We start from the raw sequence: 12,770 nt of genomic DNA, 5'->3' as shown, positions 1-12,770 counted from the left end.
TCCACAACATTTGCCAATTTGTCTTTTGACGTTTTTTTCAACCTCTGTCAAGTTGCTTTTTGATCATTGCTACACAGCCATTTTCAAGTCTTGCCACAGTTTTTCAAGCTGATTTAAGTCAAAACTGTAACTAGGCCATTCAATAACATTCAATGTCATCTTGGTAAGCAACTCCAGTGTATAGTTGGCCTTGTGTTTTAGGTTATTGTCTGGCTGAATGGTGAATATTTTTCACCTAGTGTCTTTTGTAAAGCAGACTGAACCAGGTTTTCCTCTAGGATTTTGCCTGTGCTTTGCCCTATTCTGTTTCTTTTTGTACTTAACTCACTAGTCCTTCTTGATGACAAGCATACCCATGGCATGATGCAGCCACCACCATGCTTGAAAATATGAAGAGTGATACTGTTGTTGGACTTGCCCCAAACATAACACTTTTGTGTTCAGGACCTGTTTGCCTTATTGCAAACAGGATGCATGTTTTGGAATATTTGTATTTTGTACAGGTTTCCTTATTTTCACACTGTCATTTAGGTTAGTATTGTGGAGTAACTACAATGTTGTCGATCCATCCTTAGTTTTCTCCTATCACAGCAATTAAACTCTGTGACTGTTTGTTTTAAAGTCATCATTGGCCTCATGGTTAGTGGTTTCCTTCCTCTCTGGCAACTGAGTTAGGAAGGACGCCTGTATCTTTGTAGTGACTGTATGTATTGATATACCATCCAAAGTATAATTAATAACTTCACCATGCTCAAAGGGATATGCAATGTCTGCTTTTTTTTATTTGTACCCATCTTACCAATTGGTGCCCTTCTTTGCGAGGCATTGGAAAACCTCCCTGGTCTTTGGGATTGAATCTGTGTTTGAAATGCACTACTCAACTGAGGGACCTTACAGAGATGAGGTAGTCATTCAAAAATCCTGTTAACCAATATTATTGAGTTCATGTAATTTATTGTGACTTGTTAAGCAAATGTTTTATCCTAAACTTATTTAAGGTCGCCATAACAAAGGGGTTGAATACTTACTGACTCAAGACATTTTCAGCTTTTCATTTTTTATTCATTTGTAAAATAAAAAACTTAAAAAAACACAATTCCACTTTGACATTATGTGGTATTGTGTGTAAACCGGTGACACAAAATCCAAATTGATACCATTTTGAATTCAGGCTGTAACACAACAAAATGTGGAAAAAGTCAAAGGGTGTGAATAGTTTCTGAATCGACTGTATGTAACAAACATGTATGTTACATTCCCCACAGTGTTGAGAGAACATGGTTTATCAGTTATCGTGTGTGTGACGTTAGGGGAGGGAGTGGGAACAGGTGGTACCTCAAGACTACAGGCAGTCCTGACAGCCGTAGGGTCCCTAGACTCCCATCCCTCATTAAATATTGACACAGAAACACTGGAACTGTCTGTGTGTGAACAGTAATGAAGCACAGACACACAGAGGTGGGCACAGCAACGCAGCAGCACAAGCTGTGTGTACGTGTTGGTACAGGTATAAGGTACGTTTGTCCACAGAGATATACACACAGATACTTCACAATTACAATTACATCAGTCAGAGGGAAGTTTGAGCTGTCCATTTGTTGTGATGTGATGGATACCTTCTTGTGACAAACAGTTGGTGCTTGTGAGTCTGTAATCCTGTTGACAATGTTGCCACGCCATCCCAATTCCCCAAAGTGTTGAGAGAACAAGGTGTGTGTGTGTGTGGTGGGGAATGGCCATAGCATAGAAAACCGGTGCAGTACTGGTGTTAATGACGTCCCTTGGGTCCCTACTGTACAGCAGCTTGTACAGACCTGTCTCACTGTATACCTCTAATGAAATCATGATCACACACGGCCCCCTTGTGCCAAAAGCCCTTTTCCTCCCCATCAACATCAATCTCACACACACACACACACACACACACACACACACACACACACACAAACTCTCTAAAACATCTGTCAAATCACTTTCAGATATCACCCTAATACTTGATGTCTATACAGCAAATTGGCCAGTGTTACCTAGTGTTGCTTTTTGAGTGTAACATTTCTAGTGTTGATTCAGGTGTTAAATGAATTCTAAGTGTTAAATTAAAACTCATTGGCGCAAAAGAACCCCAGTGTTGGTGTTAATAATCAGTTAAACCAAAACCATGCAGATAATATTTCCCAGCATGCTCTATTGCAGGTAGCTTTTTAGAATAGTTTGTTTTCAATATCTATGTTTTTGCATGTACATTGATTCGTTAACGTTATGCTACTCAAAAATAAATAGGATACATTTTTTTAAACGAATCCAATCTGTTACTTGGATTTATTGCACCCATTACTGAAATGGTTGTTCCAGTTTAGATGGTTTAGGCAGTTTCATATCTTAGTCTTCCCAACCTGACATTCAAATGACATGCAAATGTTGGATTTCCCCACTCTGGCTAGATTACAATAGGAATTACACATCACTTTGCAAGCCATCATAATGTGACTTGCAGGCTTGAAAACCATGAGTTTCAGGCCACTGTATTATGGTAAAACTAGGCCCTCAAAATAAGCTCTAATTAAAACCCCCTAGAGTCAATGTCCATGCTCCCGCAGAACTGTAATTTCCATAATAAAAAAATTCCCATAAAAATCCTGTCAGTTCAGGGCTGAAAAGAAATGAATGCAACAACCATGTCTCTGTCACTAACAAATACAGTCATGGGTGGTAACTCTACAAGTCACTCGACGGGTAAGGCACTCTGGGAACTATGCAAATAAGGCTTTACACTAAACGGTGTGTTCATTTAACACTGAAAAGGTATAGCCACTGGACCAGTGTTAAATTTAACACAGTCAGTGTTAAATTAATACTGGAGAATTTGCTGTGTAGTTGAGAGAACCATTAGTACTATACTGTAAACATTTTGCAGATACATACAGTACCTAATGCATGTTTAATTGCATTTAATCACAAGTGTCGGTGTAAAATCAGTGATACTACGGAAAGAGGTTGTATATGTAGTATGGAGAGTCTTGATGCATGTCTTTTGTCAGTTTATCCTCCCTGGAAATGAGTGGCACCTTGTAATCAATGGACTCCGAAAGAAGTGCCAGCGTTTTTAAGGTGACCCCTTTTTTTTTTTTTACATGGTCCTTCGAGACAGATTTGAACCAACAACCTACCGAAGTATAGCGTACAACACCCTCTGAAAAGATAGTGTGCATGCTCACTAAACCACCATCGTAAAAGGTTTTGGAAAGTGTTTTGGTCATCAGTGAGACCTCCTGTTCTCTGGCTGTTTTAATTTGATTCCCCCTGAAAAGAGTTCCAGACCTTTATGGCACAAGAGAGAGTTTTTCTAGCCTTTGTGCCATAAACCACCATACAAGAAGAGAGATCATAGGCCTACTCATGATATGCTAGCGAGCAGTGCTCCCAGCAGTTTGGTCACCAGTGGGACTGGTCTTCTTTCTCTTCTGAGAGAGCTGTTACAGTTTGATCTTCTTCTCTCCCCTCCACCAGCCCCAGGGCGTCTGATTAAATGCTAATTAAAGCCGTTAGCCATGCTATCGCTGGCGCTAACTCCTCTCTCTGTCACCGAGATTAATGCCCCTCGTTTATCATTCCACCTCACCGGCCCGGGATACCTGCCCACAAAACCTGATCAAGACATCCGTTCCCCACTCCCCTCCCGCTACCTGCCTCATGGAGATCGAGGAGGTTTTTAACATTTAATTTGAAAATTGCCCTCAATTACTTCGACAGTGAGCGACCACTTGCTGGAGCGCTCTCTCTGGTTGAGTGGGAAGGGGTTGGCGAAGCGGGTCAGTGAGCGCGATGAGCGATACGGGGACATTAATAAAAAGAGAGTAGTTCATTTCAAGCCGAGGGGACTTCAGTGCGGGAGCAGCTCTCATTATTTAACTCCAGTTTTATTTAAAGGACTTTATTTAAGGGTACCAAGTTAATATGTCCTCCAGGACAGAGAGTTAAAGCGCCTGACACAGTGAGAAAGTTAGGGCCATAAGTTATACCCTGTGGAAACACAGACTCTCATCTTTTTATTCCTTTTGACAAGTAGACCTTTTCAAGCATAAAAGCCAGGATAACTTTTAGAGGCATATAAACTTGATAGAACAGTGTTAGACGGTACATTGACTTTTATACTTTCACAATCATTGGCTCACAAAGGTAGAATATGTTCCAATATAACTAATCAGAATTGGTAGATGTTATGCATAGTCACAGGGCAGCCAAGTGCAGCTTGAACAGTCCCAGGATGATCATTTCATTAAACAAGAGAACCTTGTCCTTCAGAGTCCTGATGAATCTCAATGTTGTATTTCTCATGTTCGTTCTGAAATAGCAGAGGGGACGAGACTTTGAACCTAATACTATGCAGTGATTGACAGGGATTAGCCGGAGCCGGGCTTGCTCCAACGACCCTGCGTTGAAAGCTGTGAGCTACAATCATTCGCCTTTTCAATCTCTACATAAAACTATTTAAAAAAAATAATAATAAGCAGAGTTCAGAGTTCATGAACAGAACAATCAACTGCTAATATAATATGTATAATCAGGATAAGTGCAGTGAAGGTCATCAGTTCCAATGCAAGTAGCCATTCTTTCTACTTGCTCTTCATATCTGTGCTCCAGCATAGTACAGCATTAAAAGAATCCTATGCCATAGTGCACACCAGGAGTCAACTGTGGCAGTAAGACACTCCCATCACTCTGCTCCACAAATGGCCTACCCTTCTGGCTCAGAAATGAGCTGGGCCTGAGAGTGTTGCTATGAAATGGTTTCCAAGGACAATTAACAAATATAAGGACATTTTATGTGGCAGTGACCAGTTGGCAAAAACACTTTCTCACTTCATCTCGCACTGTCAGTGCCAGGACATTGCCGGATCTGCGTCCAAGCCTCCTAAATCTCTCTCCCGGTGTTTAGAATCCTGTTATATGAACAGGGAGAAATGGAGGAAAAACCCACTGTGCTGCCCAGTCGTCCTCTTAATGCCTTAATATAACTCTCCTATTATTCACTGTAATGCTTTCTACATTTTATTGTCTCACAGTAAAGGACCCCAATAAAGAATATTTCTGATTATTCAATAGAAGCTACGGTATGAGAGTCGGTCAAAGGCATGATCAATAGCATGACAATGGTTAATGTACTGAGCTGGAGATATACCCCACATGAAAAAATACGATAGTATACTATGGTATAATACTTTGCTGTAGTATTCAATTTAGTGTATACTGTAGTATTTACATTTAACCATAGTATAAATACTGTAGTTAAATAAAACTGCAGTATACTGTATACTATAGCAATGAATGTATTGTTTTTGTGGATTGTAGTATACTGTAGTATTCACTGTAGTGTTTTTGTCAGATGGTACTATGATGTACTATTTCCTATAGTGTTTTTGTGGACTGTAATATACTGTATATAATTTACTATAGATGTTTTCGTTTTATCTTTGACATAGAAGTGGAGGCTTTCTCCTTCAGGAAACCTACCAGAGAAAAACTAAAATATAAATGTTTCACACTTGTTGGTAGGTAGGACAGGGGTCTGAATGGAGAGTTCAGAGTGTCTGCTCTTTTCTATAACCTGTAGGGAAAACAATATATGGTCTATACGTGGCATGTACTGTAGGTTTCTCACTTATAGGTAGCACAAATTGCGATATGGGGGAGGGGAATGGACAGGGTATATGCAAATTAAATACCTTAGTTTTTTACTATAGTTAAAGTGTAGTGTTTTTGCGGATAATACTTTAGTATTTATTCTAGAAAAGTGTTGTGTTTTTGCACACTAGAGTTTTTGCTGACTTTACTGTGGTATTTACTACAGTTTCTTTTCCAGTGGATAATACTGTAGTATTTACTATAGTTGTAACGGCAGCCTTCCTCCTCTTTGTCTGAAGAGGAGGTGTAGCAGGGATCGGACCAAGACGCAGCGTAGTTCGTGTTCAACATGTTTAATAAAAAGACGATAAACGTGAACACTATACAATACAAAATAACAAACGTGGCAAAACCGAAACAGTCCAATCTGGTGCAGAGAACACAGAGACAGAAGACATCCACCCACAAACCTCAACACAAAACAAGCCACCTAAATATGGTTCCCAATCAGAGACAATGACAAACACCTGCCTCTGATTGAGAACCATATCAGTCCATACATAGAAAAGGACAAACTAGACACACAACATAGAATGCCCACCCAGCTCACGTCCTGACCAACACTAAAACAAAGAAAACACAAAAGAACTATGGTCAGAACGTGACAATAGTATTCTACAGTATATTAGAACATTCTATAGTAAGTACTACACATGATCGTGGGATACTACAGTGTGTAGTGTCGTATTCAACAGTATACTACAGTTTCCTATATAATTCTAGTAAGTACTGTGGTATTCTATAGCAAATAAGAAACTGAGATTAGCTCTGCTTCTCTCCTCTGCAGCAGGCATCCTGTGCCCAATGAGCAGAGACAAAGGAAGGAAAGAGAGGGATAGAGTGAGAAATAAACAAGGTTATTCGTGTTCAGTCAGTGAGACTCACCAACAACGCATGGAGAGCAGATCTGAAGGCTACAGAACATCTAGCCATGATCATTTACATTATTTCCCTGTGCCAAATCACCTGGGGACAGAAGATGTTTTGCATTTCTGGGTGAAGCCCACACTATCTGTGTGAGGTGGTAGGGACACTACCACCAGTACAACATAACTGTTGCCCGTAGCTGGCTCTTTTGAGGGTGCTGGCCTAGGCTGCTAAGTAAAAATTAAGTTGTGAAAAGTATTAGCTATGTAAATAAAATATGATTTGTTTATTGAATACTGGTTGTTTTTGTATGAAATGCATGGGTCGGTTGCTGTTCTATAGATATGGCACAGTGTGAAAAGGTTGGACGTTCATTACTATCGCAGCAGCCGAGTTTGATAATCCTATCCGGTGTTCTCGACCTCTGCAGTCGCCAGTCTCTTTTTGCTCTGCTGTAAAGAGATAGGGAGTCAAAGGGATGCACGTTTCATCACTACCCCATTCCCCTCCCCCGCATGCAAATGCAGATGGCCCCAGGCTAGTCCCATGCTTCTCTATATGCAGAACCAGTGACAGGCGTTACACACCATTCTCCCGACTGTTACAAACTGTTCCCCTTAACAACCTGCCACTGTGTCCCTCTCTGGAAGTCAATCACTCAGTATGGGTGGCTGTGATTGGACCAGGCAACCCGATGAAGGCTTTAATGATGAAACATGTTGTTTTGTAATGATGGCTGAATATCTCTGTCATTCAATTAACAGACATTTATTGGACTGCGAGGTAAAAATCGTATAATTTGTCATTATAACTCAGGCACTTTACCTCATCACTTAGCACTATACCTCAGCACAGTGAACAATGCGCTACTTGTACTCTCAGTTTATATGTAGATACTGCATAAATGTACAGTTGAAGTCAGAAGTTTACATACACTTAGGTTGGAGTCATTAAAACTTGTTTTTCAACCACTCCACAAATTTCTTGTTAACAAACTATAGTTATGGCAAGTTGGTTAGGACATCTACTTTATGCATGACACAAGTATTTTTCCAACAATTGTTTACAGACAGATTATTTCACTTATAATTCACTGTATCACAATTCCAGTGGGTCAGAAGTTTACATACACTAAGTTGACTGTGCCTTTAAACAGCTTGGAAAATTCCAGAAAATGATTTCATGGCTTTAGAAGCTTCTGTTCGGCTAATTGACATCATTTGAGTCAATTGGAGGTGTACCTGTGGATGTATTTCAAGGTCTACCTTCAAACTCAGTGCCTCTTTGGGACAATCTAAAGAAATCAGCCAAGACCTCAGAAAAAAAATTGTCGACCTCCACAAGTTTGGTTCATCCTTGGGAGCAATTTCCAAACGCCTGAAGGTACCACGTTCATCTGTACAAACAATGGTACGCAAGTATAAACACCATGAGACCACGCAGCTGTCATACCGCTCAGGAAGGAGACGCGTTCTGTCTCCTAGAGATGAACGTACTTTGGTGCGAAGTGCAAATCAATCCCAGAACAACAGCAAAGGACCTTGTGAAGATGCTGGAGGAAACAGGTACAAAAGTATCTATATCCACAGTAAAACGAGTCCTATATCGACATAACCTGAAAGGCCGCTCAGCAAGGAAGAAGCCACTGCTCCAAAACCGCCATAAAAATGCCAGACTACGGTTTGCAACTGCACATGGGGACAAAGATTGTACTTTTTGGAGAAATGTACTCTGGTCTGATGAAACAAAAATAGAACTGTTTGGCCATAATGACCATCGTTATGTTTGGAGGAAAAAGGGGGAGGCTTGCAGGCCGAAGAACACCATCCCAACCTTGAAGCATGGGGGTGGCAGCATCATGTTGTGGGGGTGCTTTGCTGCAGGAGGGACTGGTGCACTTCACAAAATAGATGGCATCATGAGGGAGGAAAGTTATGTGGATATATTGAAGCAACATCTCAAGACATCAGTCAGGATGTTAAAGCTTGGTTGCAAATGGGTCTTCCAAATGGACAATGACCCCAAGTATACTTCCAAAGTTGTGGCAAAATGGCTTAAGGACAACAAAGTAAAGGTATTGGAGTTGCCATCACAAAGCCCTGACCTCAATGCTATAGAAAATGTGTGGGCAGAACTGAAAAAGCATGTGCGAGCTAGGAGGCCTACAAACCTGACTCAGTTACACCAGCTCTGTCAGGAGGAATAGGCCAAAATTCACCCAACTTATTGTGGGAAGCTTGTGGAAGGCTACCCGAAACGTTTGACCCAAGTTAAACAATTTAAAGGCAATGCTACCAAATGCTAATTGAGTGTTTGTAAACTTCTGACCCACTGGGAATGTGATGAAAGAAATAAAAGCTAAAATAAATTATTCTCTCTACTATTATTCTGACATTTCACATTCTTAAAATAAAGTGGTGATCCTAACTGACCTAAAACAGGGAATTTGTACTTGGATTAAATGTCAGGAATTGTGAAAAACTGAGTTTAAATGTATTTGGCTAAGGTGTATGTAAACTTCTGACTTCAACTGTATGTACTCCTCCCTTTTCTCTACCTCAATTTCCTCTTTTCTACTCTCCTTTCATTTTCACTGAGAGATGTGACAGTGTTAATGAGTTTTTGTCAGCTTGTGCAAGTGTGTGTGTGTGTGTAGGTGTGTGTGTGTGTGTGTGTGTGTGTGTGTGTGTGTGTGTGTGTGTGTGTGTGTGTGTGTGTGTGTGTGTGTGTGTGTGTGTGTGTGTGTGTGTGTGTGTGTGTGTGGTGTGTGCTGCCAGTTCCACATTTTTACTTTAAGTTGTCGCTGAACCGGGTGATAATCCATGTCTTCTACAGGGAGGGAAAACAATAACAAAAGGATATAGGTACTATTGAAATCCTAGGGGGAGAGAGATGGAAAGGAAGAAAAAAGAGGACAGCGAGAGAAGGAAGATAGAGGTGGAGGGAGAGAAAGAAGGTGGATGAAGTGTGGGATTGAATAAAGGGAAAGAAAAGGAAAGAGAGAACTACAGAGAAAGAGAAAATAAAGTGGGACACTGAATAGACGAGAGAGGGAGAGTAAACAGAGCAAGGCTGCTGAGAGTTCAATATCAGTTGAGACAGCGTCACTCTCTCCAGTGTCTGTGCATCCACTTGCTCTCTGACACATTAGTCTTGACTTGAATAGGACTCAGGCCCAGAGCCATTCTCCATCAGGCTCCCACTCGCCACTGGGATTGGATTAGGGCAACCCATTATACTGTTGCCATGGTGACCTGGACACCTCCGCTGATGAAGGAGAGTTTGAGAGCAATAGCCAGACTGAGTTACACTGGTGTGTGTTTGTGTGTTTGTGTGTTTGTTTGTTTGTTCATTTATTTCAATTATTCAAACTTAAAGAGATACTTTGGGATATTTCTATGAGGCCCTTTATCAACTTCCCAAGTCAGATGAACTTGTGGATACCATTTGTATGTCTGTCTGCAGTTTGAAGGAAGTTAGAGGTAGTTTTGAGAGCCAATGCTAACTAGCGTTAGCACAAATCAAAATCAAATCACACTTTATTTGTCACATGCGCCAAATACAAAAAGTATAGGCTATACCATGAAAGGCTTACTTACAAGCCCTTAACCAACAGTGCAGTTAAAATGACTGGAAGTCTAGTTACCCATAGACTTCCAGTCATTGTGCTAGCACTATTCAGCAACTTCCTTCAAACCGAAATGCATGGTATTACATTTCCTATTATTTAGATTTCATTCCCTTCAATAACCTTTCTTTGATTATTGAAATGTCCGTGCTGGCTGCCCTGCATGTTTTAAATACATCTAACAGGCATAACTCACATACAGAAATAACATTTATTTCAATAAAAGACTGAGCAAACTTTTATTAAAATTAAATTGCAAAACAAAAAGAGATACACAGGGAGGTCTATTCAGGAATCAAATGACAGAGATTATTATAAAGCTCAAGAGCTTGTTTGGATTTAACCAATTTCAACGATTGTTTATATAACTTTACCTCGTCTACCTGCATGTTGATGTATATGGGTACTATTGTGCCCGCTTCGGATGCAAAATCCAAAGGAAACGTGGGAAAACCATTAACAATCCCACTGGGCACAGACATCAGTACAACGTCTAGTTTTGATTTACATTTGGTTGAGTTGTCAACAAATGTGAATAAAATAAAAATATTAAAAAATCACCATGTCATTGGATTTAGGTTAAATGTTGGGTAAAAAAATACACAACATTTGACTTTTTTCGAATCCAAGTAGTTTTCCATCACATTGAATTTTTATTGTTGAAATGATGTGGAAACAACGTTGAATTAACCAGTTTTTGCCCAGTGGAATGTTCTTCAATCATACCCAGTCCTTGGGAATTCAGCTAGTCAAGGGCTTGATGATTCGTTGCCTAGTTGAATCTGGTTTGTTATAGCTGGGCTAGAACAAAAGCCTGCACAGCCCAGTCTCCAAGACCAGGATTAAAGTGGGATGGCTGGTTGCACAAGACTAGAGTATGTCACAAACACTGTCTTAATGGATGGCCGGAAAAGAGATGCCATCCAACGCACCATCTGGCTAATGCCCTGTCCTCCGGTTATGAATGACACTAAATTGTGCCCAGGAGAGAACAGCCACATGTTCCTGATGAAGGCTGCTAGGGTATTAGGGATCCCCAGATCCCCGCCAAACGAGCCGTTTGTCATACGACGGCGTGACACACAACAGGATGTGGCTAATGAATAAAAAGATACGGTTTTAATGGATGATATTTATCCAGCACCTTTCCTTTACCTTTGACATATAGAACATGGCCATAAGTAGGTGGACACCCTTTCAAATGAGTGGATTTGGCTATTTCAGCCACACCCGTTGCTGAGCGCTGTATAAAATCGAGCACACAGCCATGCAAATCTCCCTAAACAAACATTGGCAGTAGAATGGCCTATACTGAAAAGCTCAGTAACTTTCAACGTGGCACCGTCATAGGATGCCACCTTTCCAACAAGTCAATTCATCAAATTTCCACCCCGCTAGAGCTGCTCCGGTTAACTGTAAGTGCTGTTATTGTGAAGTGGAAACTTCTAGGAGCAACAACGGCTCAGTCGTGAAGTGGTAGACCACACAAGCTCACAGAATGGGACCGCCGAGTGCTGAAGCGCATAGCGCGTAAAAATTGTCTGTCCTTGGTTGAAACACTCACTACCGAGTTCCAAACTGCCCCTAGAAGCAACTTCAGCACAATAACTGTTCTTCGGGAGCTTCATGAAATAGGCTTCCATTGCCGCGCAGTCACACACAAGCCTAAGATCACCATGTGCTTTGCCAAGTGTGAGTTGGAGTGGTTTAAAGCTCGCCGCCATTGGACTCTAGAGCATTGGAAAGGCGTTCCCTGGAGTGATGAATCACACTTCACCATCTGGCAGTCCAACGGACGAATCTGGATTTGGCGGATGCCAGGAGAACGCTACCTGCCCCAATGCATAGTGGCAACTGTAAAGTTTGGTGGAGGAGGAATAATGGTCTGGGACTGTTTGTCATGGTTAGGGCTAGGCCCCTTAGTTCCAGTGAAGGGAAATCTTAACGCTACAGCATTCAATGACATTGTAGACAATTCTGTGCTTCCAACTTTGTGGCAACAGTTTGGGGAAGGCCCTTTTCTGTTTCAGCATGACCATGCCCCTGTGCACAAAACATGGTCCATACAAAAATGAGGTCCATACAGAAATGGTTTGTCCAGATCAGTGTGGAAGAACTTGACTGGCCTGCAGAGAGCAATGACCTCAACCCCATCGAACACCTTTGGGATGAATTGGAACGCCGACTACGAGCCAGGCCTAATCGCCCAACATCAGTGCCCAATCTCACTAAAGCTGTTGTCGCTGAATGGAAGCAAGTCCCCGCAGAATTTTCCAACATCTTGTGGAAAGCCTTCCCAGAAGAGTGGAGGCTGTTATAGCAGCAAACAGGGGACCAAGTCCATATTAATGCCCATGATTTTGGAATGAGATGTTAGACGAGCAGGTGTCCACATACTTTTGGTAATGTAGTGTAGCTTTTTATCAGTGGTATCCACCGTTGATGTGGTAGAGAATGCATCTTGGTCTGTTGAAGTTCCACACAGCTGTTTACATTGCAAGAGAAGTAACTCACCTCTCCTCACAGACCAGTGATGTGTCGCACCCACCTTGAGGATGCACGGCAGCCATTTTGTGCCAGAGTGTTCCCCACA

This window comes from Salvelinus fontinalis, chromosome 4 (genome assembly GCF_029448725.1).
Source record: "Salvelinus fontinalis isolate EN_2023a chromosome 4, ASM2944872v1, whole genome shotgun sequence".
Classification (NCBI taxonomy): domain Eukaryota; kingdom Metazoa; phylum Chordata; class Actinopteri; order Salmoniformes; family Salmonidae; genus Salvelinus; species Salvelinus fontinalis.
This window is presented reverse-complemented; position numbering follows the sequence as displayed.